The following is a 17,643-nucleotide window of genomic DNA, read 5'->3' as shown; positions in this document are numbered from 1 at the left end:
AATCTGATGATTCACACTCATCTGATCTGGAACAATCTGCAATCATGATAAAAACACATACGAGAGGTCAGTCAATGCTTTTATTTTGCAGGGAGGAAGGACTCGAAGCACCCAGAGGAAATAGAGATGCCGACAATATTAGAATAAAATACTGATGAGTTTAGAGCCAATCTGCAGCAATATTTACAATAGCAAAAACTTACAGAGGATTGTTCATTGTTTTATTTTCTTCTTCTCAGAAAACAGAGAAAAAACTCTGAGCACTTATAGTGACATAATCAAGTTTAGATTAAAATGTGTGTTTTTTACAGATTTATTTTCATTTATATGGATTTTATGGATATATTTGCCTACAGTGTTGAAAGTCATTCTCTTGCGCTTCATATGTAAACTGCTTTAAATATAATATTAATACAGTAATGGACAGACTCAGACTGTATAATCTCTCTCTGTTCTGTGTGATGGAGCTGATTTGAGGATTCTTGGATCTTGTCTGTTCATTCCTGTTTTTAGCATCTTTTTTCATTTTGAATGATTGCTATAATTTTCTTAATAAACCTCTGCAGTTGTGTTTAATAAGTCTCCTTTCCTGAGATGTTTGTTCCCCTTCATGAGCTCGTAATGTATCGTAATATAGAATAGTAAGTGTGAGTATTAATGGGTCGAGTGTTGATGAAATATATGTGTTTTCAGCCGTTTCTTGAAGATGGCTAAAGCCTCATCAGCTCAGGTTGAGTTCGGCAGGTCGTTCCTCCAGCAGGAACAGTCCAGGTGAAGGTCTGTGAAAGTGATTCTGTGTCTCTTTGAGATGATGCACCACAAGACACCGTTCACCTGCAGAACACAAGCTTCTGGAGACACATCGGTCTGGAGTAGTGAGTTTAGGTGTAGAGGAGCAGAGCCAGTGGTTGTTCTGTAGTCAAGTCATTGAGAGCATTACAATAGTCCAGGAAACTGCTAAAATAAAGAAGGGAGACTAACAGCAGAAATACTGTCATGTGCAAAATATATCCTTCAGAGCTAATATCCATCGTTCAGAGCAGGTGTGTCTTCTCAGACATGTTTCACACACACGTTACACAAAACTTCACTGTGGGATTGTGTAACTAAACAGTAACTCTAGCAGGGTTTCAACACTCAGTTGTTCAGATGAGAGGAAGTTACACAACCACAGGAGGAGCTGATGAAATCCCTAACTAGATACAACAAACTGTGTTGGTGCTTCAAAGCTTTTGACACAGTGCTCAACTTCACCATTTGGTGGTCAGTAATAATTCCTACACCAACTGTGTCATTCAAATGTTTTGTTCAATGGGATGTCGTTGTAAGGTTTATTTGTATATGTAAATAAGCATATTTGTCATTAGCAAGAAGGCAGGCCACATTTCAGTGTATTGCACAATACAAGGACAATAAAGACTTTCTGTTCATCATTGTTACTCACCTTCTAAATACAATGTTTAATACGCCAGTAAATTGGGCCTATGTGATTTTTCATTGCACCATTTTTGGGCCTGCCAGTATTTGAGAGGGTCCTCACTTCGAGGGAGGTATGTATCATTGATGTATCTCTAGACCTCTATGGTGGCATCAGCATTATAGCTTTGCCGTTGTGTCTCGCTGACCCAGCTATCCAGGAGCTCCCACAGGTCATCTGAGGATGGTGGATTCGAGCTGCTTGAGATGATGATGCCTCTGCTTGCTCACTGGTTAGCCAGATCACTGAAGCACATTCACCCGTCAGCAGCTTCACGGGCATTATCCTGGCTGCCAAACCCAAGTGTCTTAAATCTAGGCTCCAGCAATGTGGCCAGTGCAAGCACACGGATGGATTGAACATTACTGCTGAAGAGCCATCCTTAAGAATGAAGCAGATGCATTTCTTGCCAGGGCTGTTTTTCTGCCACCTTGTGCTGAATCATCCTAATGATTGGGATGATCTTTGAAGCTGACACTCTCTTCTCCCCAGAGAGCTCTTTAGTGTTATGCTTGAAGGGTGCCAGTACTTCAAGGCTTTCTGAAATTATGTCAAAATCAGCACTTGAAAGTGGCATGATGTCGCTTGACAAACTAGCCAAAGCAGCACCAACAGGCTCTCTGAGGTCAATGAGTGTTTGCAGCAGATCATGCGTGCTGTTCCACCTGGTGTCCACTTCATGGAGAAGCTTCAGGGGCTGGCTGCCCATCCTTTCCTGGGCAAGGATTAGCTTTTCAGTGGCCTTAGTGCTGCTCCTGAAAAGAGTCACCAGTCTCCTGGCTCTGCTCCAGCACGTCATGTTCTTCAACTGCCCTCTGAACAATGAGGTTGAAGGTATAAGCAAAGTGTGGCATGAGTTACACTGCAACTTTATAGAATATAATAACTGCAGCTTTAAGAAAACCGACTACGCCACTCTGACATCACTCAGAGAATGATTGATACACTTTATCTTAAGGCACGCAAGTTGGTTGCATTAGGAAGGAACAGAGACGTGAATATCATGCACAATCATTCTTTATTAACAATAAAATCTCATTTAAAATGAACTGGGTGTGCCAGGCAGGACATGCCACCCCAACTCATCATTTATGTGATCAGGGAAGAGAACATGGTCGTTTTAACAAACACTCACAATGACATACAATAACACTACATTCAAGAGCTTTGGCTGAGGACTCAAGAGCAGGTAATACCTTCACACACACACTCTGGGGTAACTCGCACCACTGCACACAAAATCCGTGCGTCTCACTGCACACCACACCCTGTTTTCAAACCATCACCAATCCACAGAAAAGAAAAAGGAGGATTCCTGGCTGGAGCCCCCAGCGTCTAGCAAAAGAAACACTCACTCAAACACACCCACACCCACACTCAAACACACACTTCCACAATAAAGAAATAATTTCAGAATAAATCAAATTAATATAAACACAATAAATTACTAATAAACCCAAACACTCGCCTGGGAACAATAGCTAACAAAAAACACAACAAATTATAACATCGTCATTCCACTCGTAAGACACAAACCATAACTATTAATCAAAATGAACAGGCAAGGGAGAAATAGACTGTAGGACAACGGCGATTCCTCGCATTAGATAGGCCTTCCGACAATGAAGTCAGTCACTCGCTCGGAACGAACCACTTTTAGATGGTTTGGTTTCGCTTTGATCCCATCGCACGAACTGGTCTGTATATCTCCGACGATGAAATCAGTCAAGCACCGAACCGCCCACCTCTAGATTATTTGACCTCACTTTGATCCCGCAGCGTCGCATAAATGAGTTCACACATGCCTGCAACAAGCGTAGGCAATCGCCATTGTAGAAACACGCAACCGCTGGCGTAACGCCACACTCGGAACGCCCGCACGTGGGAAGCGAAAGGGAACCCCCGAGTCAACAGGAAGCAGCGTATCCTAACAGGCTAAAAGAGGCCATTTATGGCCAATCGGAAGTGACGTGTCCCAACACTTAAAGGGAAATTTACGCCGGGAAAATCTAACTTAATTTGTATAAGTGGGCAACATGGAAAGGAGAGCATCCGGTCACAAAAGCAAGGAAGATGGCGTAGTCCCAGCTTCTGAATTCCTGACACCATGTCAGTAACCATTACACGACTCTCTAACTGTCGGTGCAATGGTCTCATATGCAGCAAACCCAGTCAGCAGCTGCCATCAGACCCAAGAGTCTCTGAAGCGTTTTCAGGGCGACCGCTCTGCCCTTCACAAAAGAGGCCAGTGTATCGTTAATGGACTGGATACTCTGTTCTGATGAGCTCGAGAGTCCAAAATCATACCCAGAAAATCTATCTGGAAACTATCTATATACGAAAATCTGGAATTTCATTTGAAATGTGGTGTGCTTTTTATTTTGATCTATTCTTATTTTCAACCACTCTTAGTTTCAAGTATTTACTTTTTTATCTAGCCTTTGTTGAGAACTGCATTATTATTATTTTGTCTTGAACAATGATTCAATTAAAATTGATTGTGAATACAAAACCAAATGAGTGAAAAATGTGTTACTGTCTGACACATTCTGAGTGCAGTGTGAACAACTAAATCCTCTGCTGAATGCATATTTCCAAACAATTACATTATATAATGTACAAAATACATTATATGGATTATGTTCTAAAACCAATACCATCATTATTCCATGGTATAATAAAAAATAATGCATTCATATCTGAAAACTACATGTCTTATTGTACAGTGCCAAGATAGTATTTATATTCCAGTAATGAACAATGTGACTAACACTTTTTGCTGTCTTACAGTGGGACTGTCTTACTGTGTGATATGCACAGATTGGATTGGCTCAAATGGGGCACCTTTCATGGCCTCCAAGACCGTGGAAAGGTCCCATATGGGAACTGAAGAAGGTCTGGGAGGGTTTAACCTCTTCGCTCCTCTTAGGAAGCGAACGACCAGATCGTTCTTCCCAAGTGACTGGCCTAGCGTTAGTTTAACAAACGCCGCTATAGCTGCCACATAAACCTTGAGCGTGGAAGGGGTTCTGCCCTTTTCCAGAAGCTCTTGTAGGAAGGAAAGAACGTCCGTCACCCCACAGTCCTGGGGCGACGCGCCACGGGCTGTGCACCAGCTAGAAAACACAGACCATTTTGAGGAATAGAGCCGTCTCATAGAGGGAGCTCTAGCCTGCGTGATCGTGTTTAGCACTCCCGAGGGGAGGTGAGCGGGTACCCATTGATGGCCCACACGTGTAGGGCCCAAAGCTCCGGGCGAGGATGCCAAATCGAGCCCTTGGCTTGGGTGAGGAGGTCTCTCCTCAGAGGTATCGGCCATGGGGCAGAGCTCGCTAGCTGCATCAGAACTGGGAACCAAACCTGGTTTTTCCAGAACGGAGCTACTAGTAGCACCGAGCATCCACTTTCCCTGATCCGCTCTATTACCTGAGGTATGAGCGCAATGGGGGGAAAAGTATAGAGCGGGCAGCGGGGCCATACGTGAGCCAGCGCATCCCTGCTCTTGGAGAAGTATATCGGGCAGTGAGCGTTTTCTTGAGACGCAAACAGGTCTACTTCCGCTTTGCCGAACTTCTTCCACAGCAATTGGACTGTCTGTGGATGTAGGGACCATTCTCCTGCTGGAACATTGTTCCTGGACAGTCTGTCTGGTCCCAAATTCAAGTGGCCGGGCACATGGGCTGCTTTCAGCGAGAGCAAATTGTGCTGGGCCCAGACCAGGAGGTGTTCCATCAGCCTGTGAAGGGTTCGGGATCTGACACCTCCCTGGTGATTTATAAAGGCCACCACCGCCATGTTGTCCGAACGGACTAAAACATGGTGTCTTGCTATCTGGGGATAGAAGCGCCTGAGCGCTTTGTCGACTGCCATCATTTCCAGGCAGTTTATGTGTAGAAGCTTTTCTCGTTCTGACCATAGGCCAAAGAACGGTCTGCCCTCGAGCAGCGCTCCCCATCCCGAGGTGGAGGCGTCCGTGGACACCACCTTCACACTCGAGGAAGTCCCCAGGCTTACTCCTGACCGGTACCAGTCGGTCGCCGTCCAAGGTTTCAGAGCTGAAGCGCATTTCTGATCGACCTTGAGGCGAATACGACCGGAGTCCACGCTCGGCGCGGCACACGCGCTTGTAGCCAGAACTGTAGTGGGCGCATCCGAAGGAGGCCCAGCTGAAGCACTGGCGATGCTGCGGCCATAAGGCCTAGCATCCTTTGAAACAGTTTGAGCGGGACCACAGCGCCGCAGCGGAAGCTTTCCGTCATGCGCTGAACGGTCAGTCTGCGTTGTGGCGATAACTGAGCTGTCATAGACAGCGAGTTCAGGTCTGTGCCCAGAAAGGATATTTTCTGACTGGGAGACAGCGAGCTCTTCGCCCAATTGACTTTGAGACCTAATTTCTCGAGGTGCTCGAGTAAACGGTCGTGTGTTCTATGAGCTCTGTACGAGACTGAGCCAGAACTAGCCAATCATCCAAGTAGTTCAAAACTCGCATCCTCGAATTTTCAGGGGAGCGAGGGCCGCGTCCAAGCACTTTGTGAACGTACGGGGTGCTAAAGACAGGCCGAACGGTAGGACTGTGTACTGATATGCCTGGCCCCCGAAGGCGAATCTCAAAAATCGCCTGTGACGTGACGCTATTTGTATTTGGAAATACGCGTCTTTCAGATCTATCGACACAAACCAGTCCCCCTGGCGAATTTGCGAGAGGATTTGTCTGGTCGTGATCATTCTGAAAGGGCGCTTTGAAAGCGCTCTGTTCAGGCGTCTTAGATCTAGAATGTCCCGTCTTTTTTCGGTACCAGGAAATATCTGCTGTACAAGCCCCCTTCGCTCTGAGCTTGAGATAAGGGTTCTATGGCCCCTTTGCTCAATAGTTTCGCTATTTCGGCTCGAAGTAGATGAGCTACTTCCTTCTTTACCGTAGTTTCGACTCACGCCTCGCAACGGCGAGGGCGTCGAGTGAACTGTAGCGAATAGCCTCTCTTTTATAATGTTCAGCACCCATTCTGATACCCCGGGAAGCTGTGCCCATGCGTTCGCATGAATAGCTAGGGGTTGAATGAAATCTGCGCTCTGGCCGTGACATTGTGGCGGCTGAAGAGCTCTTATCTGCTGAGACATAGGTGCCGTGCTTGCGGCAGTCGAGGCGGGGGGCGCGCTGATGACAGCAGGCAGCCTGCCCGCGCTTAACTCTGTTATAGCGAGTAGCTGAGAGAAGGCGGGCGGGCGAAACCCTTCGGGGTTCGACATGTCTGTGAGTACATGTGGGCGCGACACAGCGGGCACATGAGAAGCACAGAATACACCTTTGGCCTGTGACCGTATGTGTTTTGGTTTCGTTTTTTACAGAAACCAGAAGACATGCAGTGTGCAGTGTATGTGAGCACTGAGTTGTGGGCACATTCACTACTTTTAATGCGCAATCGACCTGAGTCGATTTTATGAGCGCAAGCTCTGTGTGATGAGCTGTGTTTGTGTGTAGGAATGAGCACGTGATAGTGGGCATTTTTTTCTACACTCATAACACCATCGGCCGTGGCCGGAATGCCAGGAAATACACTCTTTGAGGGATACATCTGGGTTGCCGTGGAAATGGCGTTTGTAAGCAGGCAAGCGGGCTGTGTTACCGACTTGTTTACTGCTAAATAAGCTGGAACAGTGACATTTTCTGGAACTGAGCGAGCTGGTAGTTTTGGTGGAAGTCTGGCCGTAGCGAGACTTGAACACCGTCGTTTTCCTAGAAGGGCTAGGACGACTTTGAGGCCTTGGGCTTGATTTCGATTTTTGGCCGGGGTCCCGCTGAGGACGGCGGCCAGCAGACCGAGAGAGCGGTCTCGAGCTTCGGGCCTGTTTCCGCTGTGAGACGGCGGCGGGCGGTGGCTGCGGCTGTGAGCTTCGAGCAGACGGCTGTTTAGAGCGGCCTGTTGCGGAGCTAGAGCGCTTAGGCAGGAAAAGTTAACCACAGGTGTCTCTCAGCAACGGTGAGAGAGGCCATAATCCGCCCTATGGCCTGTGCAGCAGATTTAGTAGCGCGAAGAGCGAGGTCTGTAGCGCTTCTCAAATCTGAAATGCTTACAGCTTCCAGTCCTTCCTCATCGAGTTTGCAGAGAAGGTTGGCTTGGAAAACTTGTAGCGTGGCCATTGTGTGCAACGCAGCTGCAGCCTGTCCAGCGGCGGTGTAAGCGCGGCCGTGCAGAACTGAAGTGGTGCGGCAGGCTTTAGAGGGGAGCGCAGTCTTAGCGCGCCGTCCAGTGGAGGGCGGGCAAAGATGAGCAGCTACAGCTTCCTCTACTGCAGGAAGAGAGTGGTATCCTCTGTTTTTAGCATCATCGACAATGGAGAATGCTGCAGAAACAGAAGTTTTCACTCTGGCTGAAAAGGGTGCAGACCAGGATTTTGCGAGTTCTTCGTGAAGCTTCAGGAAGAAACAGCGCGGGTCTAGACGGTGTTGCAACACGGTCCCCTTTAAGGAAACAGCCATCCAGTGTGCTGGCTCTACGGGCGCCGACCACTCGAGGCCGAGGCTCTCAACGGCCTGAGAGAGCAGACGCGTCAGCTCTGACTCAATATTAGCCCGTTTCCCAGACGACTCACGAGCAGGGGGTGCGAGATCCACAGAGCTCGACCAATCCTCACTGCCTGACGCTAGGATAGAGCAGCTGTCCTCCTCTGCAAATGCCACATAATCAGACTCATCCGCGACGGAAACGGCGGCAGACAGCGGCCGTTGTCCGGGGGTGATAGACTCGAGTGAAGCAGGCGGCGAAGCTGGCGGGCGACCCGGCGAGCTCGTCTCAGTAGGAGGAGGTTCAGAGCCTCGCTGAGCGCGGCGCTTTTTACGGCGCGGCAGCGCAGCGGGCTGGGGTGCAGACTCGTGAAAATATCCTCAGAGTCGCCATAGGCATCAGCTCGCAATGAGGGCATCCGCCGTCAGCGAGCGCGAGAGCTGCGTGATCTTCTCCCAGGCAGGAAACGCAATAACGCATGGCGGTCCCCGTCGCTGAGAGGGGCTCTGCACGAGCCACAGAAGTACGAGGCATCTTAAAAAAGACGCTCGGCTCTTTTAGAGAGAAAAAGTGTGAGTCGCGGGGCGAACACACACTAGCAATGAAAGGATATAGTGCACCGGATAGTGCAGCAGGAATGTCAGCAGAAGGCGGCGCGGCCAGCGGCTTCGATGCAGACTTGTCCCGCTGAAAGGCTTCTTCAGACGGCGCGGCTTCTCTCAGGGTCCAGCGATGCGTGAGCTCCGCTGAAGAGATGAAAATCAGTGAACCAGCCTCTCGACGCTATATTTATAGCCCTAGGCCACGCCTATTTCGGCGGGACGCTATGCAAATGGGCGCGAAGCACCCCCATTGGTCAAGGCGTCAAGAGGGCCTTCTCGATAGGCTGCTGCAGTTGGCGCAGGGCAGCCAATAGGCGCGCAAGCTGCCTCGCCTATGTCTGTATGCTGCTGCAACGCGTTTTGCATTATATAAAAAATAAGCTGCCTCGCCTATGTCTGTATGCTGCTGCAACGCGTTTTGCATGATATAAAAAATTAAGGATAATTTTTGGCTTCAGTATCTCACGGAAAGAGACTTTCCCCCGAGCGTAAGTTCTTACGCAGTACGAGAGAACCTCTCGTAAGAGAACGTTACTTCCACTATGTTTGTCTGATATGAATAACACGTCGGCAAATTATATTTGAATAGATTGTTATTGCTGCTTCCACAGACATCAGTGTGTATTTTACAAACTCCAGATGTATTGTCTTACTCGTGCTTGTGTGTATTTAAATATCTGAAACCTAAAATAAACATTATGAGGTTGAAAACACTGCTTAGTTGTGATATATGACAGCACTGAACGCGTCTGGCTCAGCGCCAGCCAACGCGCGAAAGCACAGTTTGAATCTGGCAGTTATGCAACGTCACTGAACATTCTAAATGTGGCACCGTAACGTTACTCTCAGGGGCACAGAGATAACAATCCCATATGAGACCATACCGCTCAAAAGGTTAATCATGCGGCGCCCGAGTGCATTTGACCGGCATAAAATCGGCATATGTCAGACTGACCGGCCGGTTGCCGGTCATGGCCGATCATGTGAAAATCGGCCAATTCCGGTCACCAGCCGATCAATCGGTGCATCTCTAATCCTTATAATTCCCAATATTGGCCTCCTAAATGGGTCATACATGATATATTGCATAAATCAGACGAGTGTATTAAAGCCTAGTATGACCCATGTAGGAGGTCGGCTTTAGGAATTATAAGGCTTATGTCCTTCATTCAAGCTGAAGGTTTATTTGCAGAAGCTCAACTGTGTTTCACTCTCATATAAACCAGGAATAAATTATACAGTAGCACAGTAATACAGTAATACAGTACAGTCTCTTCTCAACTACTGCCACTGTAAACTGTGATGATGAACACAAACTGCATGTCATGATCGATATGAACATATGATGTTTAATAAATAATAAATAGATTTATTTTTGGTGAATGGCGATAGTCATTCTCCTCCTGACAGCTTGAGAGTGAAGTAAGAAGATAATAGATGACAGACTCGTGCACATATTCATCATTTCTGTGATGTGAAGCTCCAGTATTATGTGATGATGATGTTGTGTATATGTGGCATTATGCTGGATCATTATACAGAGGTACGACACGTTCATTTATACTGACAGCTTTATAACATTAAACTATCAGTCAGTCTGTAAATGCTTCATCAATAACTGTTGATAGTTGAATACCCTTGACTTCAGTCATGTACAGTTTCTCTTCTTCCTCTCATGTTTCCTGCAGTGATTGTGAGTATTGTTGGGATTGCAGTGTTTGCTGCTCCTACTGTGATTCTTCTTCAGATCATCTGTGCAAGAAGAGCTGGTGAGTTTTGAGCCGCACACAATCTGATGATTCACACTCATCTGATCTGGAACAATCTGCAATCATGATAAAAACACATACGAGAGGTCAGTCAATGCTTTTATTTTGCAGGGAGGAAGGACTCGAAGCACCCAGAGGAAATAGAGATGCCGACAATATTAGAATAAAATACTGATGAGTTTAGAGCCAATCTGCAGCAATATTTACAATAGCAAAAACTTACAGAGGATTGTTCATTGTTTTATTTTCTTCTTCTCAGAAAATAGAGAGAAAACTCTGAGCACTTATAGTGACATAATCATGTTTAGATTAAAATGTGTTTTTTTACATATAAAAAGCCAGATTTATTTTCATTTATATGGATTTTATGGATATATTTGCCTACAGTGTTGAAAGTCATTCTCTTGCGCTTCATATGTAAACTGCTTTAAATATAATATTAATACAGTAATGGACAGACTCAGACTGTATAATCTCTCTCTGTTCTGTGTGATGGAGCTGATTTGAGGATTCTTGGATCTTGTCTGTTCATTCCTGTTTTTAGCATCTTTTTTCATTTTGAATGATTGCTATAATTTTCTTAATAAAATCTCTGCATTTGTGTTTAATAAGTCTCTTTCCTGAGATGTTTGTTCCCCTTCATGAGCTCGTCATGTATCGTAATATAGAATAGTAAGTGTGAGTATTAATGGGTCGAGTGTTGATGAAATATATGTGTTTTCAGCCGTTTCTTGAAGATGGCTAAAGCCTCATCAGCTCAGGTTGAGTTCGGCAGGTCGTTCCTCCAGCAGGAACAGTCCAGGTGAAGGTCTGTGAAAGTGATTCTGTGTCTCTTTGAGATGATGCACCACAAGACACCGTTCACCTGCAGAACACAAGCTTCTGGAGACACATCGGTCTGGAGTAGTGAGTTTAGGTGTAGAGGAGCAGAGCCAGTGGTTGTTCTGTAGTCAAGTCATTGAGAGCATTACAATAGTCCAGGAAACTGCTAAAATAAAGAAGGGAGACTAACAGCAGAAATACTCTCATGTGCAAAATATATCCTTCAGAGCTAATATCCATCGTTCAGAGCAGGTGTGTCTTCTCAGAAATGTTTCACACACACGTTACACAACCCTTCACTGTGGGATTGTGTAACTAAACAGTAACTCTAGCAGGGTTTCAACACTCAGTTGTTCAGATGAGAGGAAGTTACACAACCACAGGAGGAGCTGATGAAATCTCTAACTAGATACAACAAACTGTGTTGGTGCTTCGAAGCTTTTGACACAGTGCTCAACTTCACCATTTGGTGGTCAGTAATAATTCCTACACTAACTGTGTCATTCAAATGTTTTGTTCAATGGGATGTCGTTGTAAGGTTTATTTGTATATGTAAATAAGCATATTTGTCATTAGCAAGAAGGCAGGCCACATTTCAGTGTATTGCACAATACAAGGACAATAAAGACTTTCTGTTCATCATTGTTACTCACCTTCTAAATACAATGTTTAATACGCCAATAAATTGGGCCTATGTGATTTTTCATTGCACCATTTTTGGGCCTGCCAGTATTTGAGAGGGTCCTCACTTCGAGGGAGGTGTGTATCATTGATGTATCTCTTGACCTCTATGGTGGCATCAGCATTATAGCTTTGATGCCGTTGTGTCTCGCTGACCCAGCTATCCAGGAGCTCCCACAGGTCATCTGAGGATGGTGGATTCGAGCTGCCTGAGATGATGATGCCTCTGCTTGCTCACTGGTTAGCCAGATCACTGAAGCACATTCACCCGTCAGCAGCTTCACGGGCATTATCCTGGTTGCCAAACCCAAGTGTCTTAAATCTAGGCTCCAGCAATGTGGCCAGTGCAAGCACACGGATGGAATGAACATTACATGTACTGCTGAAGAGCCATCCCTAAGAATGAAGTAGATGTATTTCTTGCCAGGGCTGTTTTTTCTGCCACCTTGTGCTGAATCATCCTAATGATTGGGATGATCTTTGAAGCTGACGCTCTCTTCTCCCCAGAGAGCTCTTTAGTGTTATGCTTGAAGGGTGCCAGTACTTCAAGGCTTTCAGAAATTATGTCAAAATCAGCACTTGAAAGTGGCATGATGTCGCTTGACAAACTAGCCAAAGCAGCACCAACAGGCTGTCACATGCCTGTCCTGTCTTGTGCTGCACATGGGTGTTTTGTTATTTTGGGCCATGTGCTCTTGTCTACTGTCTAGCCCCTCCCATCTTGTTATCTGATTATTGGTTAATTTGTCCCACCTGTCTGTCTCATTACCCTCCTTTGTTTGTTCCCCTATTTAGCCTCCTTGTGTTTGTAGTCTGGTGCTGGTTCGTTGTCCGAGTTGCTTGTTCCTGGAGTCTCTGTGTTTTGAGTTTTTGTACCTTGTCTGAATGTCACTAATAAATTTCCTCTGCATCTGTATCCTCGTCTCATGATCATCCATCACATGACAGAACGAACCAGCCAAAATGTGGATACAGCGGAGTGAGATTTTTCCTCAAGGAGAGGAGAAAGGATCCTCTATTTCTTTGCTGGAGTATTTCGCTAGGTGCGCTCAAAGGACTATGGAGGAGGAGAGGACCAAGGCAGATGGCAGTCAGCGGAGAGGAAAGCCTTCACCGCTGGTTCCGAAACGGAAGAGAGGGAAGAACCCCTCCGTGACAGCTCCGGTGGACCCAGTTCCGGTGGACCCGGGTTTGGTGGTCCCAGTTCCGGTGGTCCCAGTTCTGGTGACCCCGAAACGGAGGAGGAGAAGGAAGACTTCCTCCATGCCTGTTCCGGTGGTTCCTGTTCCGGTGGTCCCGAGTCCGGTGGTCCCGAGTCCGGTGGTCCCAGTCTTGGAGGTCCCCGTGCAGTCTGAGGTAGACAGAGCAGCTGAGTCTTCGGACAGGATGGCCGCCGTCGAGCCTGTGTCTTCGGACAAGATGGCCGCTTCCGAGCCGGATCCAGTGTCTGCGGACAAGATGGTTGCCGCCGAGCCTGTTCACGTCACGTCTGCCGAGCCGGTGGTGCCAGTTCCAGTGCCTGAGCCATTGGTGCCAGTTCCAGTGCCTGAGCCGTTGGTGCCAGTTCCAGTGCCTGAGCCGGTGGTGTCAGTTCCAGTGCCTGAGCCGGTGGTGCCAGTTCCAGTGCCTGAGCCGGTGGTCCCTGTTCCAGTGCCTGACCCTGAGCCGGTGGTCCCTGTTCCAGAGCCTGAGCCGGTGGTATCTGTTCCTGAGCCGGTGGTGTCTTTTCCTGAGCCGGTGGTATCTGTTCCTGAGCCGGTGGTGTCTGAGCCGGTGGCGTCTGTACCTGGGCCGCTGATATCTGTTCCTGAACCGGTGGTATCTGTTCCTGAGCCGGTGGTGTCTGAGCCGGTGGTGTCTGTTCCTGAACCAGTGGTGTCTGAGCCGGTGGTGTCTCTTCCTGAGCCGGTGGTATCTGTTCCTGAGCCGGTGGTGTCTGAGCCGGTGGCGTCTGTTCCTGGGCCTCTGGTATCTGTTCCTGAGCCGGTGGTGTCTGAGCCGGTGGTGTCTGAGCCGCTGGTATCTGTTCCTGAACCGGTGGTGTCTGTTCCTGAGCCGGTGGTATCTGTTCCTGAGCCGGTGGTGTCTGAGCCGGTGGCGTCTGTTCCTGGGCCGCTGGTATCTGTTCCTGAGCCGGTGGTGTCTGAGCCGGTGGCGTCTGTTCCGGGGCCGCTGGTATCTGTTCCTGAACCGGTGGTGTCTGTTCCTGAGCCGGTGGTGTCTGTTCTTGAGCCGGTGGTGTCTGTTCCTGAGCCGGTGCCTGTTCTTTGGCCGCCCGAGGGGTCGTCTCCGCCCCGGCCGCCCGATGGACTGTCGTCTCCGCCCCGGACGCCCGATGGACTGTCGTCTCCGCCCCGGCCGCCCGATGGACTGTCGTCTCCGCCCCGGCCGCCCGATGGACTGTCGTCTCCGCCCCGGCCGCCCGATGGACTGAGCGCTTTGTCGACTGCCATCATTTCCAGGCAGTTTATGTGTAGAAGCTTTTCCCGTTCTGACCATAGGCCAAAGAACGGTCTGCCCTCGAGCAGTGCTCCCCATCCCGAGGTGGAGGCGTCCGTGGACACCACCTTCACACTCGAGGAAGTCCCCAGGCTTACTCCTGACCGGTACCAGTCGGTCGCCGTCCAAGGTTTCAGAGCTGAAGCGCATTTCTGATCGACCTTGAGGCGAATACGACCGGAGTCCACGCTCGGCGCGGCACACGCGCTTGTAGCCAGAACTGTAGTGGGCGCATCCGAAGGAGGCCCAGCTGAAGCACTGGCGATGCTGCGGCAATAAGGCCTAGCATCCTTTGAAACTGTTTGAGCGGGACCATAGCGCCGCAGCGGAAACTTTCCGTCATGCGCTGAACGGTCAGTCTGCGTTGTGGCGATAACTGAGCTGTCATAGACAGCGAGTTCAGGTCTGTGCCCAGAAAGGATATTTTCTGACTGGGAGACAGCGAGCTCTTCGCCCAATTGACTTTGAGACCTAATTTCTCGATGTGCTCAAGTAAACGGTCGTGTGTTCTATGAGCTCTGTACGAGACTGAGCCAGAACTAGCCAATCGTCCAAGTAGTTCAAAACTCGCATCCCCCGAATTTTCAGGGGAGCGAGGGCCATGCACTTCGTGAACGTACGGGGTGCTAAAGAGAGGCCGAACGGTAGGACTGTGTACTGATATGCCTGGCACCCGAAGGCGAATCTCAAAAATCACCTGTGATGTGACGCTATTTGTATTTGGAAATACAAATACGATACAATACGACGCAAACCAGTCCCCCTGGCGAATTTGCGAAAGGATTTGTCTGGTCGTGATCATTCTGAAAGGGCGCTTTGAAAGCGCTCTGTTCAGGCGTCTTAGATCTAGAATGGGTCTGAGACCCCCGTCTTTTTTCGGTACCAGGAAATATCTGCTGTACAAGCCCCCTTCGCTCTGAGCTTGAGATAAGGGTTCTATGGCCCCTTTGCTCAATAGTTTCGCTATTTCGGCTCGAAGTAGATGAGCTACTTCCTTCTTTACCGTAGTTTCGACTCGCGCCTCGCAACGGCGAGGGTGTCGAGCGAACTGTAGCGAATAGCCTCTCTTTTATAATGTTCAGCACCCATTCTGATACCCCGGGAAGCTGTGCCCATGCGTTCGCATGAATAGCTAGGGGCTGAATGAAATCTGCGCTCTGGCCGTGACATTGTGGCGGCTGAAGAGCTCTTATGTGCTGAACATAGGTGCCGTGCTTGCGGCAGTCGAGGCGGGGGGCGCGCTGATGACAGCAGGCAGCCTGCCCGCGCTTAACTCTGTTATAGCGAGTAGCTGAGAGAAGGCAGGCGGGCGAAACCCTTCGGGGTTCGACATGTCTGTGAGTGCATGTGGGTGCGACACAGCGGGCACATGAGAAGCACTGAATACACCTTTGGTCTGTGACCGTATGTGTTTTGGTTTCGTTTTTTACAGAAACCGGAAGACATGCAGTGTGCAGTGTGCAAAATTAATATTAAAGAGGTGTGTGAACTTGCAAGTACGATGTCAAGGACTGTAATTTGCTCTGGCCCCCTTCCTGTTCGCAGGAGTGATGAGATAGTTAGTAGATTGTGTTCGCTTAACGGTTGGCTGTCTAGGTGGTGTCCGCTTAATAATATAGAATTCATAGACAATTGGAAAAGTTTTTGGGGCAAACCTGACCTGTTGAAAAGAGATGGTATTCATCCCTCCTGGGATGGTGCTGCTCTTCTCTCTAGTAATATGCTCATAGTCTTAGAGCTCAAACATGACAATCTGGGGCTCAGGTCAGGAAGCAGACAGACTGGCTTAACCGACTGTCTGCTAGCAGCCTCGCGTTACCCAGGTCAGATAAATCCTATCACATAGAGCCTCTTTCACCTAGCTATCATCATATAGAGACTGTGTCTGTTCCCCGAATTTGGAAATCCAAAAAACCCATCTAAGGTTAAAAATTTAATTGATGTTCAACAAATAAAAAACAGCTATATTACAGATGAGCAAATGCTAAAGCTTGGGTTGCTGAATATTCGATCGCTTACTTCTAAAGCACTCGTTGTTAACGATATGATTTCAGATAATAACCTAGATGTGCTTTGTTTGACAGAAACCTGGCTAAAACCAAACGATTACATTACTTTAAATGAATCAACCCCGCAAGATTACTGTTATAAACATGAGCCTCGTCTGAAACGCAAAGGGGGTGGTGTTGCTGTAATTTATAGTAATAGTTTCAAAACCACTAAGAAATCAAGTTTTAAATATAATTCTTTTGAAGCATTGGTGCTTAATGTAAAAATATATAGTGTAAACGATAAACGTTTGAGATTTGTGCTGGCTACTGTATACAGGCCACCAGGGCACCATACAGACTTTATCAAAGAATTTGCGGACTTTCTATCAGAATTAATATTGACTGCAGATAAAGTACTAATTGTTGGTGATTTTAATATACACATCGATAATGAAAAAGATGCATTGGGATTGGCATTTAAAGACATTGTAAATTCAATTGGAGTTAGACAACACGTGTCAGGACCTACTCATTGTCGTAATCATACTCTAGATCTAATATTATCACACGGAATAGATGTTGATGCCGTTGAAATTCTGCAGCAGAGTGATGACATCTCAGATCATTATCTAGTCTCGTGTAATTTGCATTTAGCCAAGGCTGCAAAGCCGACTCCGTGTTTCAAATATGTGAGACCTATCACTTCTGCTACTAAAGATTGCTTTATTAATAATCTTCCTGATCAGTTTCATCATCTCAGCATCCCAGATAGCTTAGAAGAACTAGATATTGCAACAGAAACTTTTAACTCTCTATTTTCCAGCACTTTAGACACAGTTGCTCTGTTGCGCTTAAAGAAGATTAAAGAAAATAGTCCAACGCCGTGGTACAACGAGCACACTCGGGCCCTTAAGAGAGCAGCCAGAAAAATGGAGCGCAACTGGAAGAAAACAAAACTAGAGGTATTTCGCATTTCATGGAATAAGAGCTCAATTACTTACAGAGAGGCTTTAAAAGCTGCTAGATCTGCTTATTTTTCAACCCTATTAGAAGAAAATAGACATAATCCTAGGTATTTATTTGAAACGGTGGCTAAACTAACGAAAAATAAAGCTTCAAGCACCGAAGTTTCCAAGCAACACAGCAGTAATGATTTTATGAATTTCTTCACTTATAAGATTGATAATATCAGGGACAAAATTATAACTATGCAACCGTCTACTACAGTATCGCATCAGGCAGTGCATTGTAGTCTCCCTGAGGAAAAATTTGATTCATTCGTTGCTATAGGAGAGGAAG

The 17,643-nt window shown here is 47.3% G+C and overlaps 1 protein-coding gene across 5 annotated transcripts in view; it reads left to right on the top strand.

Annotated features, from left to right (window-relative positions):
* Positions 1-17,643, top strand: part of LOC311089596 (uncharacterized protein) — a 41,373-nt gene that overhangs the window by 2,284 nt on the left and 21,446 nt on the right. The window contains exon 6 of one of the 5 annotated variants that reach the window (XM_084124369.1): positions 92-12,484. The exons of the other annotated variants lie outside the window; for them this stretch is intronic. The gene's annotated coding sequence lies outside the window, so the exon portion shown is untranslated. The remainder of the gene's footprint in view (positions 1-91; positions 12,485-17,643) is intronic. 5 annotated transcript variants of the gene reach the window in all.

The sequence above is a fragment of the Abramis brama genome, assembly GCF_963993115.1.
Source record: "Abramis brama genome assembly, chromosome: 1".
NCBI lineage: Eukaryota > Metazoa > Chordata > Actinopteri > Cypriniformes > Leuciscidae > Abramis > Abramis brama.
Note: the sequence above shows the minus strand (reverse complement) of the source record. Positions and strands in the feature narration are given on the sequence as shown.